This window comes from Pristiophorus japonicus, chromosome 12 (genome assembly GCF_044704955.1).
Source record: "Pristiophorus japonicus isolate sPriJap1 chromosome 12, sPriJap1.hap1, whole genome shotgun sequence".
Taxonomy (NCBI): domain Eukaryota; kingdom Metazoa; phylum Chordata; class Chondrichthyes; family Pristiophoridae; genus Pristiophorus; species Pristiophorus japonicus.
The window spans coordinates 54,365,975-54,381,924 of NC_091988.1; the positions used below are offsets into that span (position 1 = coordinate 54,365,975).

General features: G+C 43.2%; 1 protein-coding gene across 11 annotated transcripts in view; it reads left to right on the plus strand.

Annotated features, from left to right (window-relative positions):
- The window catches only part of setd5 (SET domain containing 5), a 199,567-nt gene that overhangs the window by 60,553 nt on the left and 123,064 nt on the right, over window positions 1–15,950 (plus strand). For 5 of the 11 annotated variants that reach the window (XM_070895511.1, XM_070895500.1, XM_070895509.1 and 2 more), the window contains exon 2: window positions 10,485–10,583. The exons of 2 other annotated variants lie outside the window; for them this stretch is intronic. The gene's annotated coding sequence lies outside the window, so the exon portion shown is untranslated. Of the gene's footprint in view, window positions 1–9,479; window positions 9,536–10,484; window positions 10,584–15,950 lie in introns of all 11 variants that reach the window. 4 more of the 11 variants (XM_070895502.1, XM_070895501.1, XM_070895505.1 and 1 more) reach the window with 2 other exon arrangements.

The following is a 15,950-nucleotide window of genomic DNA, read 5'->3' on the forward strand; positions in this document are numbered from 1 at the left end:
GGTACTTCTATTTTTTATTTGGCTATTTTGAAAAAATTATGTAAATATGTTTTTTTACTTTTATTTTTGTAGTTTAAACTTCCATGAATGTTTCTGTTGTACAATAAATTAACTTTGCGAAGTTTGTCATATGGTGGCCTGTGTAGCTGTTTGATCCTATTCACATTCTTTTGTCAAGTCATTAAGTTCTGCTGGCCTCCGATGTACCTACCTGCGCAGATTTCTTAACTCTCCACAAGGGTTTTCTGTGGCCACATATGCTGGCCTATGTCAGTTTGGAGTAACTATTAGCTGACCTAAGTGGCCAAAATGCGCGTAGGTGGCTGGTAACGCCCCATTTCGAAAAAAACTAAACTAAACTAAAAAAAAAATCCTAACTAACTCACTTACGTTGGCGCAAATTGAATGTGCAAAATGGGGATTTTTAAGATACTCCAGAAAAATCAAGTTGCTCCAAAAAAAAACAGAGCAACTCCTGCCCAATTTTGAGCCCATAGTCTGGGATAGTAATAGTGTAAAGGGCAGCGAGGGAGAAGAATATTTGAAGTGTGTTCAGGAGAACTTTCTTGATCAGTACATTTCCGGTCCAACGAGTAAGAAAGCATTGCTGGATCTGGTTTTGGGGAATGAGGTGGGACAGGTGTCAGTAGGGGAACATTTAGGGAACAGTTATCATAGTATCATAAGCTATCATAGATTAGCTATGGAAAAGGACAAGGAGCAATCTACAATAAAAATCTTTAATTGGAGGAAGGCCCATTCAGTGGGTTAAGAATGGATCTAGCATGGGTAAATTGAAATCCAAGATTGGCAGGCAAAACTGTAATTGAACAATCGGCTGCCTTTATAGAGGAGCAGGTTCGGGTACAGTCAAGGTACATTCCCATGAGGGTGAAAGAAAGGGCAACCGAAGTCAGAGCTCCCTGGGTGATGAAAGAGATAAGAGTATGAAGCAAAAAAAGGAGGCATATGACAGATGTCAGGTTGAGAATACATGTGAAAACCAGGCTGAATATAGAAAGTGCAAAGGGGAAGTGAAAAATGAAAATAAGAGGGCAGAGAGAGAGTATGAGAAAAGATTGGCAGTTAGCATAAAAGGGAATCTAAAAGTCTTCTATTGGCATATAAATAGTAAACATGTAGGGCCCAAGTTTCCACATGATTTGCGCCTGATTTTTAGGAGCAACTGGTGGAGAACAGACTATCTTAGAAATCGCAATTCTCCACATTTTTTTTTCTGCAGTTCTAGTCAGTTAGAACAGTTCCACTTTGGAACAGATTTTTTCTTCAAAAGGAGGCGTGTCCGGCCACTGACTCCTGATTTCAAAGTTTCCACAGTGAAAACGTACTCCAAACTAACTTAGAATGGAGCAAGTGAAGATTTTTGTAGAACTGAAAAAACCTGTTCTACACATTAAAAAAATCAGGCGCAGGTTACAAATTAGGCGTCCAGAACGAGGTGGGGGGGGGAGGGGACGTCATTAAATTCTACAATAAATCCTTATTTATACTTCTACAAATATTATACAAATAAATCCAACCTGAATAAACATTTATAAGCAAAGAAAAGATTAAATAAACCATCTTCCTACCTGTGTGAAAGTGCTTCAGCCAGGGAGAATGCTGCAGGCGTTTGTTCCCGCGGGGACGGTGGGGGGGGGAAGAAAGCCGTTTGTTCCCGCGGGGGGGGGGGAAGAAAGCCATTCGTTCCCGCGGGGGGGGGAGGGGGAGGAGGAGGAAAAAGTCGTTCGTTCCCGCGGGGCGGGGAGGAGGCAGCCGTTTGTTCCCGACGGCGGGCGGGGAGGGGGAGGGAAACGGCTGCCTCAACTTTCTGAGGCTTCCTGCAGCCTTCTCACTGCTGCAAGAAGCCTCAGTGCTGTTGTGCTGATGGCAATGTGCTTTTATTAAAAAATGTTCAAAAATTAAACAGCTACAAAGAACTACAAAAATGGCCGAGTGCCAATGTTTCCTTCACACTGCGCATGCGTGAACGCTCCAACGCGCACGCGCAGCGTTGCCGGCAGGAAAAAAAACTAATTTAAATGGTACCCGCCCCTCCCACTTACAAAATCGGTGCGAGTGTAGGCTCCGCCCCCCTGGGCGCCACGCCAAACAGACAAGGAGCTGCAGGGCACTCCAGAATCGCGCGTTTTTTTTCCGACGCCGTTTTAGGTGCGAAAAACGGGCGCCCGTTTTTTATCGTGTAGAAACTTGGGCCCGTAGTAACAGAAGAGGTGGGGCCAATTAGGGACCAAAATGGAGACCTATGCATGGAGGCAAAGGGCATGGCTGAGGTACTAAATGAGTACTTTGCATCTGTCTTTACCAAGGAAGAAGATGGTGCCAAAGTCATAGTGAAAGGGGAGGTAGTTGAGATACTGGATGGGATAAAAATTGCTAAACATGAAGTACTAGAAAGGCTGGCTGTACTTAAAGTAAATAAGTCACCAGGACTGGATGGAATGCATCCTAGGATGCTGGCGGAAGTAAAGATGAAATTGCGGAGGTACAGGCCACAATCTTCCAATCCTTCTTTGATACTGGGGTGATGCCAGAGGACTGGAGAATTGCAAATGTTGCACCATTGTTCAAAAAAGGGTGCAAGGATAAAATACAGGCCAGTCAGTTTAACATCAGCAGTTGGGAAGCTTTTAGAAACGATAATCAGTGACAAAATTAACAATCACTTGGCCAAGTATGGATTATTTAAAAAAAACTTGAACAGATTTGTTAAAGGCAAACCATGTTTAACTAACTTGATTGAATTTCTTGATGAGATAACAGAAAGGGTTGATGAGAGCAATGCGGTTGACGTGTACATGGACTTCTAAAGACGTTTGATAAAGTGCCACATAATGGGCTTGCCAGCAAAGTTGAAGCCCATGGAATAAAATGGACAGTGGCAGCATGGAGATGAAATTGGCTAAGTGACAGGAAATAGAGAGTAGTGGTGAATGGTTATTTATTGGACTGGAGGAAGGTACACAGTGGTGTTCCTCAGGAATCGGTAGTAGGACCACTGCTTTTCTTTGATATATTAATGACTTGGACTTGGGTGCACAGGGCACAGTTTCAAAGTTTATAGCTGACAAGAAAACGGAAGTATAGTCAACAGTGAGGAGGATAGTGATACACTTCAAGAGGATATAGACAAGCTGATGAAATGGGCGGACATATGGTAGATGAAATTTGGTGCAGAAAAGTGCAAAGTGATACATTTTGGTAGGAAGAATGAGGAGAGGCAATATAAAGTAATGGGTACAATTCTAAAGGGGTGCATGAACAGAGATACCTGGGGGTATCTGTGCTCAAATCGTTGAAGGTGGCAGGGCAGTTTGAGAAAGCGGTTAAAAAAGCATACAGGATCCTGGACTTCATAAATAGAGGCAAAAGCAAGGAAGTTATGATTAACCTTTATAAAACATTGGTTTGGCCTCAACTGGAGTATTGTGTCCAATTCTGGGCTTTAGGAAGTCTGCAGAAAAGATTTACAAGAATGCTGACAAGGATGAGGGACTTCAGTTATGTGAATAGACTGAATAAGTTGGGGTGGTTCTCCTTGGAGCAGAGAAGGTTGAAAGGAGATTTGATAGAGGTGTTCAAAATCATGAGGGGTCTGGACAGAGTAGATAGAGAGAAACTGTTCCCATTGGCGGAAGGATCGAGAACCAAAGGACACAGAATTAAGGTGATTGGCAAAAGAACCAAAGGCGACATGAGGAAAACTTTTTTACGCATAGAGTGGTTCTGATCTGGAATGCACTGCCTGAAAGGGTGGTGGAGGCAGATTCAATCGTGGCTCTCAAAAGGGAATTGGGTAAGTACCTGAAGGAAATAAATTTGGAGGACTATGGGGACAGGGCGGGGGAGTGGGGCTTTATTTTTAATATTCGTTCTGCGATATGGGCGTCGCTGGCAAGGCCAGCATTTATTGCTCTTCCCTAATTGCCCTTGAGAAGCTGGTGATGAGCCGCCTTGAACCGCTGCAGTCCTTGTGGTGAAGGTACTCCCACAGTGCTGTTAGGGAGGGAGTTCCAGGATTTTGACCCAGTGACGATGAAGAAATGGCGATATATTTTCAAGTCACAATGGTGTGTAACTTGGAGGGGAACTTCCATGTGATTGTGCTCTCGTGCAACTAATGCCCTTGTCCTTCTAGATGATAGAGGTCGCAGGTTTGGGAGGTGCTGCCGAAGAAGCCTTGGCGCGTTGCTACACTGCATCTTATAGATGGTACACACCAGCCAGTGATGGAGGGAATGAATGTTTAAGGTGGTGGATGGGGTGCCAATCAAGTGGGCTGCTTTGTCCTGCTTGGTGTCGAGCTTCTTCAGTGCTGTTGGAGCTGCATTTATCTAGGCAAGTGGAGAGTATTCCATCACACTCCTGACTTGTGCCTTGTAAATGGTGGAAAAGCTTTGGCGAATCAGGAGGTGAGATACTCGCCGCAGAATACCCAGCCTCTGACCCGTTCTTCTTGCCACAGTATTTATGTGGCTGGTCCAGTTAAGTTTCTGATCAGTGGTGACCTCCAGGATGTTGATGATGGGGGATTCGGCGATGGTAATGCCGTTGAATATTAAGAGGAGATGGTTAGACTTTCGCTTGTTGCCTGGCACTTATGTGGCACGAATGTTATTTGCCACTTATCAGCCCAAGCCTGAATGTTGTTCAGGTCTTGCTGCAAGTGGGCATGGACTGCTTCATTTTCTGAGGAGTTGTGAATGGAACTGAAGACTGTGCAATCATCAGCGAACATCCCAACTTCTGACCTTGTATAGGAGGAAAGGTCATTGATGAAGCAGCTGAAGATGGTTGGGCCTAGGACACCTCCCTGAGTGATGTTCTGGGGCAGTGATGATTTGCTTCCAACCAGCACAACCATCTTCCTTTGTGCTAGGTATGACTCCAGCCAATGGAGAGTTTTCCCCCTGATTCCCATTGACTTCAGTTTTACTAGGGCTCCTTGATGCCACACTCTGTCAAATGCTGCCTTAATGTCAAGGGCAGTCACTCACCTCACCTGGAATTTAGCTCTTTTGTCCATGTTTGTCCAAGACTGTAAGGCGATTTGGAGCCGACTGGTCCTGATGGAACCCAAACTGCATATCGGTGAACAGGTTATGGCTGAGTAAGTGCCGCTTGATAGCACTGTCGCCGATACCTTCCATCACTTTGCTGATGATTGAGAGTAGACTGATGGAGCAGTAATTGTCCAGATTGGCTTTGTCCTGCTTTTTGTGGACAGGAACATACCTGGGCAATTTTCCACATTGTCAGTTAGATTCCAGTCTTGTAACTGTACTGGAACAACTAGGCTAGAGCTGGAGTACAAGTCTTCAACACGCCAGCTGGGATGCTGTATCCAGTGCACTCAACCGCTTCTTGCTATCACGTGGAGTGAATCGAATTGGCTGAGGACAACTGGCTTCTGTGATGGTGGGGACTTCAGGCGGAGGCCGAGATGGATCACCACTTGGCACTTCTGGCTGAAGATGGTTGCAAACGCTTCAGCCTTGTCTTTTGCATTTGCATACTGGGCTGCCATGACTGGATGGGGATATTCATGGAGCGAGCCTCCTCCTCCCATTAGTTGTTTAATTGTCCACTGCCATTCACGACTGGATGTGGCAGAACTGCAGAGCTTTGATCTGATCCGTTGATTGTGGGATTGCTTAGCTCTGTTAATAGCATGCTGCTTCCGCTGCTTAGCATGCATGTAGTCCTGTGTTGCAGCTTTCCCAGGTTGGTACCTCATTTTTAGATATGCCTGGTGTTGCTCCTGGCATGCTTTTCTTGATTCCTCATTGAACCAGGGTTGGTCCCCTGGCTTGATGGTAATGGTAGAATGAGCGTGGGCCATGAGGTTACAGATTGTGTTGGAATACAATTTTGCTGCTGCTGAAGGCCCTCAGGGCCTCATGGATGCCCAGTTTTGAGCTGCTAGATTTGTTCTGAATCTATCCCATTTAGCATGGTGGTAGTGTCACACAACATGATGGAGGGTGTCTTCAGTGTGAAGACGGACTTTGTCTCCACAATGACTGTGCGGTGATCACTGCTACCAATGCTGTCGTGGACAGATGCATCTGCGACAGGTTGATTGGTGAGGACGAGGTCAAGTAGGTTTTTCCCTCGTTGTGGTCCTCTCACCACCTGCTACATGTCCAATCTGGCAGCTCTGTCCTTCAGGTGCTACTGAGTCACTCATGGTGATGGACATTGAAGTCCCCCACCCAGAGTACATTCTGTGCAGTTGCTACCCTCAGTGTTTCTTCCAAGTGGTGTTCAACATGGAGGAGTACTGATTCATCTACTGAGGGAGGGCTGTAGGTGGTAATCAGCAGGAGCTTTCCTTGCCCATGCTTGACCTGTAGCTATGAGACTTCATGGTGTCCATAGTAAATGTTGAACACTCCTAAGGCCACTCCCTCCCGACTGTATACCCTGTGCCACCACCCCTGGTGGGCCTGTTCTGCCGGTGGGACAGGACATACCCATGGATGTTGATGGAGGAGTCTGGGACATCGGCTGAAAGGTATGATTGTGTGATTACATCAGGCTGTTGCTTGACTAGTCTGTGGGACAGCTCTCCCAATTATGGCACACGTCTCCAGATGTTGGGGAGGAGGACTTTGCAGGGTCAACTGGGCTGGGTGTGCCTTTGTTGTGTTCATAGCTGGTGCCGAGATCGGGTTTTATTATTGTTGTTTCTTATAGTAGTTTGTTACAACTGAGTGGCTTGCGAGGCCATTTCAGAAGGCAGTTAAGACTCAATCACATTGCTGTGGGTCTGGAGTCACATGTAGGCCAGACCAGGTAAGGACGGCAGATTTCCTTCCCTAAGGGACATTACTGAACCAGATGGGCTTTTACAACAATCTGGTAGTTTCATGGTCACCATTACTGACAGTAACTTTTTATGCCAGAATTATTTAATTAACTGAATTTAAATTTCCCAACTGCTGTGTTGGTCTCCGGACTATTAGTCCAGGCCTCTGCATTACTAATCCCGTAACTTAACCATGATGCTACCATTCCAACTAGCTGAAGTGCTTTTTGGGCTCGACGGGCCGAATGACTTCCTTCTGTGTTGTAACAGAAAAAAACACAGACCAGGGATTGAAATTGGTATCTTTCTGATGTGTATAACTTTCTGATCGTGTGCTTCTTGCAGCTGGAGTGATCCGAAGTGCATTCTAAAGCCACATTTTGTAGTGGGTAGAAGGTGCTGGTTTTAAGGTCTGACCGCAGGTGAAACGTAAAGGCTGTGTGGTGCTCCAGAAGCCTACCTAATTGTTATCCCACCCTGATTCAGAACCAGCCAGTCACATCCTTGTTAACCTGATAGCTGAAGAATTTTTTTTCAGGATTGGGACTGAGGAGAACATTTAACTAGATGCTTGTAGAATCAAAGCCATATTTGTTTTCAATGCACTGAAGTCAAGGTATTAAGTCCTCTACCTTATGCTGTGGGACAAGGCCTTGGACATTGGCTGTATTTATTCACAAAATGGCAGTTCATTCATATGGATTATAAATAAATCTTTGTAACTTTCTGTCCAGTTTATAATCTCTGGGTTGTGTTAAAATATGCTTTCTGTGGATGGTTTTAATGAAGGAGGCAGTAACAAGATTTTTCAGTGATTCCGTTGCTGTCATTAGGACAGCCTAGGATAGACAAAGTGTCACTATGGCAGTGCTCTTTTCAAAGCGGTGAGATTGTAAAATATATTTCTCTGATGGTTGTAGGTGTCCACTTCTATTGATTAAAAAAAAAATAAAAAGCAAGGAACAAGAATTGGACATTAATTTCCTGACTGAGAAGGTGCTGATCTGGTGCCTCCACCCGCGTTGCTCTGTCACCAGCTACTATGCAGTGTGTGAGAGTAATGCAGTTTGCTTCACTTGGATACCCTCCCCGACATCGAGAAATAGCTTTGTAGGGACTTATCGATGTGAACCTGAGTTCTCCTACATGGCAATGCTTAATGAATCACTAGACCTAGAAAGAGGAAAGCATGTGTTAAAGGAGTACAGAATGCATTGTCAGTTTTAGTTAGAAGCTTTAATTGTTTTTTGGGGGTAAGAATCTAATGATCTAAATTCATAAAGCACAGAAGGAGGCCATTCGGCCCATTGTGGCTGTCGGCTCTTTGAAAGCACTATCCAATTAGTCCCACTTCTATTTGATTTGAAATATTTAAAAAAATTATATTTATATGTTTGGAAATGTTATTTTTAAACCCACTCCACTAAGTGGTGTCTTGTGGATCAGGCTTTGTTAGTTTCCATATGAAAATTGGAGTGAGTACCACCCCAATTTGCTGAGAGACAGCTAGGGGGAAAAAAACTTGTGTAAATCATTTAAAATAAAAATTAAGACTGCAGTTCAGAGCTGGTGCTGTACATGGGGTTAAGAGCCGTAAAGATTTCTCTGCCACTGTCAGTATTCTCCTACAACTATATTAGTGCACTGTAGGGTTTCTCACAAATAGAGCACTAATATCGGTTGCTTCCCCATTCTGTTTGTTGTTTCTGACTCAAGCATGATGCTACAACCAGTGAGCTGTTTGGATCCCAATAGCAAAGTGAAGACTCATTTTTCCTGACTTATTTGTGGAAGCGAAGCAGTGGATAATTAAATTTTCTGGGTAATTGAGCAGAAACTGGATAATGAATGCGCCTGTGCATCCACGTAGGTGGGAAGCCTGATCAGTCTGCTCACTGATTTACAGGCCAGAAGAGAGATGGAAAATAGAACTCCTCCAGATGTGACAAATGCGACAGCTTGCACTGTAAAATAAATGAAACAGCTGCTGTTTTGGTTTCTCTGCTCACAGCAGACTGGCAGATTTCACTTGCTATTGCTTTAAAAAGTGCCCGAGTTTGTGGTGCTCTTTACCTGAAACTGAAACTTTCTGCATGAAGTGAAGCAACAAAATATTTTCGATCGGTAGCTTTCATTGATTAAATAAAACATTTTATAGGCGCACATGTGATACAAGTGCATTTGTACTATTTTTAACTGCAGTTGAGAAAAACTGTATATTGTTGTTTTACATAGAAACATAGAAAATAGGTGCAGGAGCAGGCCATTCAGCCCTTCTAGCCTGCACCGCCATTCAATGAATTCATGGCTGAACATGAAACTTCAGTACCCCCTTCCTGCTTTCTCGCCATACCCCTTGATCCCCCGAGTAGTAAGGACTTCATCTAACTCCCTTTTGAATATATTTAGTGAATTGGCCTCAACTACTTTCTGTGGTAGAGAATTCCACAGGTTCACCACTCTCTGGGTGAAGAAGTTTCTCCTCATCTCGGTCCTAAATGGCTTACCCCTTATCCTTAGACTGTGACCCCTGGTTCTGGACTTCCCCAACATTTGATTGAATTGCACCCATATCCTAAAGGGGGTAAATGAATTTTGTTTACTTTGCTATTTGCAAGTGATTAGGCTAATGTCCTCTCTCAACTAGGCTGGTTTCGCTGGTCTCCATCCTCCCCCAGAACAGATACAGTGACAGATGTGCTGGTGAGTTGGTTGTGTTGGTTCCTAACAGTGTGACACTATAGATATGCGTTGGGTGAGGTATATGGGTAGAACCTGAAGGCTGTGCTGCTATTTAACTGAGGCAAAATGGTGGATCTGGCCAAGATCCAAGAGTGGCTCCAGCATGGAAGTTAGTAATGGGCATTATGCAAACTGTTGAGCTCCATCCCTTACATTTTGGCTTGCTATTGTGTGTTATATAAATTATTTCATACTTTGCAAATAATTAAATGATGAAATTTATGCAGGCTTTTTGCCATTAAATGATGGCAGTGGTTTGTTCAAACTAAATTAATTCTTTAAATAATTAGAGTGCATTTCTGAACAATAAATGGTGCCTCCTGTAATTTGGGAGAGGTTTTCCCTGGTCTTGTTTAACCCGGATGCACCCACATTTACAGGGATTTAAAATCATTACTTCCTCATTCCCCAACTCAGCGGGATCATAGGTAACTATCCGTATAGCGTTGTAATCAGTTGTTAGAAGGTGTGTGAGAGAATTTAAGGTGGAGCCTCCTTTCCCCACCTCACCACACCTCACACTTCCTCTGTTACTGTTTTCTGATTACCTGATTGTAAGATTGAGAACCTGTGGGAAGTCAGTCACAAACACGAGTCCACAAAATGTTTGGAGCATATTGGTCCCACATCGCGCCAACAAACCTTTGAGCACTTTACAAATGTCCGTTGAATATTGCAGCACTATATTTCTAACCATCAGAAACTGATGATGTTGCAGCTTCCTCTAGTGGCAGAAATAAGTGACATCTTGTCTTATTTCAGTTTACTTCCCATGTCTTGTCATATTTACATATTGTTTCTGCAGCTTCTTGCCCCAAAGACCTTGGACCTGCGGAATTTCAAACTCTATTTTTCAGTTATCTGCTAATATGCTGATTAAACACCTGCTTATTTCAATTATGTTTTCCAGCCAGTGTACTTTGCCTACAAAACAGCAGTGACTACATTTCAAAATAACTCAATGGTTCTGAAGTGCTTTGGGATGTTCAGAGGACATGAGAGGCACTATGTAAATGCAAATTCTTTCTTTTTTTCTTTACCCAGTTAGGAAAAGAGTGAAGTATGCATGATTAAAATACCATTAATGATCCTGCAATGGTTTATCTTCTCTCTCCCGCACTGTTATCTCTGGAATTCCCACAGGATCTATCCTTTGCCCCCTCCAATTTCTCATCTACATTCTGCCCCTCAGCCACATCCGAAACACACGTCAGGTTCCATATGTACGCTGATGACACACACTAATTTATTAACACCTCTTTCGACCCCTCCACTACCTCTGCTGCTTGCCCAACAATCCAGCGCTGGATGAGCAGAAATTTCTTCACAAGCTCCATTCACTAGCCACCAATTCCATCCTCCTCCCTGGCCACTGTCTGAGGTGACACCAGACTTTTCGCAATATCGGCATCCTATTTGAGCCTGAGCTGAGCTTCTGACTAAAGTAGTGGACAGGAGAATGTCTATGGATGTTATTTATATGGACTTCCACAAGGCATTTGATAAAAGTCCCACATAAGAGACTGTTAACTAAGGTAGAAGCCCACAGAATTGAGGGAAAATTATTGACCTGGTTAGGAAATTGGCTGAGCGACAGGAGACAGAGAGTAGGGATAATGGGTAGGTACTCAAATTGGCAGGATGTGATCAGTGGAGTCCCGCAGGGATCTGTGTTGGGGCCTCAATTATTCACAGTGCTTATTAACGACTTAGATGATGACATAGAAAGTCATGTATCCAAATTTACTGGTGACATAAAGATAGGCAGCATTATAGGTAGTGTAGATGAAAGCATAAAATTACAAAAGGATATTGATAGATTAAGTAAATGTGCAAAACTGTGGCAAATGGATTTCAATGTAAGCAAATGTGAGGTGTTGCACTTTGGTGCTAAAAATGATAGAACAGGGTACTTTCTAAATGGTGAAAAGCTAAAAAGAGTGGAGTTTCAAAGAGACTTGGGGGTCCAGGTACATGGATCATTAAAATGTCATGAACAGGTACAGCAAATAATTAACAAGTCTAATAGAAAACTGGCCTTTATATCTAGAGGACTAGAATACAAGGGGGTAGAAGTTATACTGCAGCAATACATAACCTTGGTTAGGCCACATCTGGGGCACTGTGAGCATGGATTTATGAAAGGGAAATCATGCTTGACAAATCTTGTAGAATTTTTTGAGGATGTATCTAGTAGAGTGGACAGGGAAGAACCAGTGGATGTGGTGTACTTGGACTTTCAAAAGACTTTTGACAAGGTCCCACACAAGAGATTGGTGTGCAAAATTGAAGCACATGGTATTGGGGGTAATGTATTGACGTGGATAGAGAACTGGTTGGCAGACAGGAAGCAGAGAGTTGGCTAGTGGGGTGCTGCAAGGCTCAGTGCTGGGACCCCAGCTATTTACAATATACGTCAATGATTTAGATGAAGGAATTGAGTGTAATATCTCCAAGTTTGCAGATGACACTAAGCTGGGTGGCGGTGTGAGCTGTGAGGAGGATGCTAAGAGGCTGCAGGGTGACTTGGACAGGTTAGGTGAGTGGACAAATGCATGGCAGATGCAATATAATGTGGATAACTGTGAGGTTATCCACTTTGGTGGCAAAAACACAAAGGCAGAATATTATCTGAATGGCGGCAGATTAGGAAAAGGGGAGGTGCAACGAGACCTGGGTGTCATGGTACATCAGTCATTGAAAGTTGGCATGCAGGTACGGCAGGCGGTGAAGAAGGCAAATGGCATGTTGGCTTTCATAGCTAGGGGATTTGAGTATAGGAGCAGGGAGGTCTTACTGCAGTTGTACAGGGCCTTGGTGAGGCCTCACCTGGAATATTGTGTTCAGCTTTGGTCTCCTAATCTGAGGAAGGACGTTCTTGCTATTGAGGGAGTGCAGTGAAGGTTCACCAGACTGATTCCCGGGATGACAGGACTGACATATGAGGAGAGACTGGATCGACAGGGCCTGTATTCACTGGAGTTTAAAAGGTTGAGAGGGGATCTCATAGAAACATATAAAATTCTGACGGGACTGGACAGGTTAGATGAAGGAAGAATGTTCCCGATGTTGGAGAAGTCCAGAACCAGGGGACACAGTCTTAAGGATAAGGGGTAAGCCATTTAGGACTGAGATGAGGAGAAACATCTTCACTCAGAGAGTTGTTAACCTGTGGAATTCTCTACCGCAGAGAGTTGGATATATTCAAGAGGGAGTTAGATATGGCCCTTACGACTAAAGGGATCAAGGGGTATGGAGAGAAAGCGGGAAAGGGGTACTGAGGTGATGATTAGCCATGATCTTATTGAATGGTGGTGCAGGTTCGAAGGGCCGAATGGCCTACTCCTGCACCTATTTTCTATGTTTCTATGTGAGCACTTCTTAGCACCACACACTAGGAAGGATATATTGGCCTTGGGGGGAGTGCAGCGTAGATTTACCAGAATTATACCCTGATTCCAAGGGTTAACTTTCGAGGAGAGATTACACAAATTAGGATTGTATTCCCTAGAATTTAGAAGGTTAAGGGGTAATCTGATCAAAGTTTTCAAAGTATTAAGAGGAACAGAAAGGGTAGATCGAGAGAAACTATTTCTGCTGGTTGGGGATTCTAGGACTGGGGGGTGGGCATCGTCTAAAAATTAGAGCCAGACCTTTCAGGAGTGAAATTAGGAAATACATCCACATGCAAAAGGGTGGTAGAAGTTTGGAACTCTCTTCCTCAAACAGCAATTGATGCGAGATCAATTGTTAATTTTAAATCGGAGATGGATAGCTTTTTGTTAACCAAAGCTATTAAAGGATATGGGCCAAAGGCGGGTATATGGAGCTAGGTTGCAAATCAGCCATGGTCTCACTGAATGGCAGAACAGACTCGGGGCTGAATGGCTTACTCCTGTTCCCATATCAGTATCTCGATTTTAAACTTCTCACCCTCTTGATCAAATCTCTCTATGGCCCTGCCCCTCCCTATCTCTGTAACCTCTTCCAACCATACAACCCTCGAGTACTCTGTGTTCCTCCAAATTCTGCCCTCTTGTGCATCCCTGACTTCTTTCACCCCACCATTGGCGGCTGTGCCTTCAGCTGCCTAGAACCTAAGCTCTTGAATTCCCTCCCTAAACCTCTGTACCTCTCTCTCCTCCTTTAAGACAAGACGCTGCTTAAAACTTAATTCTTTGACCAAGCTTTTAGTCACCTATTGTATTATTTTCTTATGTTGCTCGGTATCAATTTATTTTGTCTTGAGTATCCTTCTGTGAAGCACCTTATGAGGTTTCACTATGGTAAAGGCGCTATATAAATGCAAGTTGATGTTGTGGTTTGCTGTGTGATGATGAATAAATTGTAGTCTTTTCTGTGCTGACCGAGTTGATCATTGTTTCTAATTTACATTAGTGAATCAATGCAAATTGGTCAAATTTTCAAATGATACCAAATTAGGGAGGCATTTGATTCTGGGGAGGCAGCTTAGGACAAAATATTTCGATAGGGGAAATTTATTTCAAGTGTAAAGTGCAACACGGAGAAAAAAGGATGATGTAAATAAGAGAAAAATAATTGCATTTATTTGGCACGTGATCACATTTTCAGGACATCTCAAAGCATTTCATATTTAATTATTTACTGTTGACGTGTTGTGGCAGCTAATTTGCTCATGGCAAGCTCCCATAAATAGAAAAATAGATGAATAACCAGTTGATTAATTTTTTTAATGGTGTGCATTGAGGAAAAAGGTGTTGGGCAGGATACTAGAACACCCTGATTTTCTTTAAATAGTACCATAGGATATTTTACATTGCTTCAAACAGGCAGATGTAATCCATGAGTAGTATTGCAATAGCTGAGAATGAAGTTGAAAAACATCTATGGAGTCTTAGTGGACTTGCCACTCAGCATGGCCAATCAGTGCAGAGTAACAATCAAAAAACAAACTAATGCTGAACTATATAGTCAAAATATGAGTACAATTCGGAGGAAAATCCTCTAACATCTAGAAGGATAAGGGCAGCAGGTGCATGGGAACACCACAACCTCCAAGATCCCCTCCAAGTTAAACACCATCCTGACTTGGAAATATATGGCCGTTCCTTTATCATCGCTGGGTGAAAATCCTGGAACTTCCTCCCCAATAGCACTGAGTACCTTCACCACAAGGACTGCGGCAGTTCAAGAAGGCAGCTCACCACCACCTTCTCTAGGGCAATTAGGGATGGGCAATACATTCCGGCCTTGCCAGTGATGCTCACATCCCATGAGTGAATAAAGAAAAAAAAAGTGTGTTCAAACTGTAAAGTGCTCTGATAAGACCATACCTTGGATATTGCATTGAATTCTGGTCTCACCTGGAGATAGACATTCAAGTCATGGAGACATTTTAGAAGATATTTGCGGCTGATCTCTAAAGTAAGAGAACGGAGGTATGAGGAGAGATTTTCTTTTGAGGCATTTTAGCCTTGAAAGCAGGTGACTGAGGGGGAGACCTTGTAGAAATATAGGAGGTAGTATATAGTGTAGGAAAGGAAAATTACTTCAAACTAAATCACGAGAGGTGGTCAGGGTGGTGCAAGTTCACAATAGTAAAAGGCAAATTTCAGATTGATGTCATGAACTCCTTCACACAAAGTGTAATTAACACATGGAATGACTCCCAGATAGAGTCATGGAAACAAAAATCTTTGAATCTTTTAGAAAAAATTGGATGTCAAGAGAGCAAGGACTTGCACACTCTGGGTGGAATGTAGGTTAGAGTGGTTAAGTTTCTAAATTTGATTGAGGGAAAAAATGTGAAGCAAAATCAAATTGCCATTTTCATTATGAACATATAAATTGAAACATTTGTGTGTGCATACACTTAACCTATGTTCAACAGGGAAATTGGAGCACTTCATGTTCCTTAAGCTGCTTTTTTCCTCGGACTGTATTTGATTACGACAATTGCCTCAAATGCATTCCAGTACAATTATTGGAGCAGAACCATTCAATAGCCAAATAGTCCTGGTTTTAAAATGATGCTTCTCTAGTCTGGAAACAGCTTTTAAGTATCGTGTCTGACCATTTAAATAGCAGATAGGTAAACTTAGGAAAATTGTGTTGCAACTTCTTTACCCAGAGAGTAGTGAGAATGTGGAACTCGCTGCCACAGGGAGTATTTGAGGCAAATAGTCTAGATGCATTTAAGGGGGGGTCTAGACGAGCATATGAGGGAGAAGGGAATAGAGATTTATCCTGATAGTTAGATGAGGAAAGACGGGAGGAGGCTCGAGTGGAGCATAAAAGCCAACATGGACTGGTTGGGCCGAATGGCTTGTTTCTGTGCCATGTATCCTTTGTAATGTAATATTCTGAAGAAATGGTCAGTGACACATTTAATTTG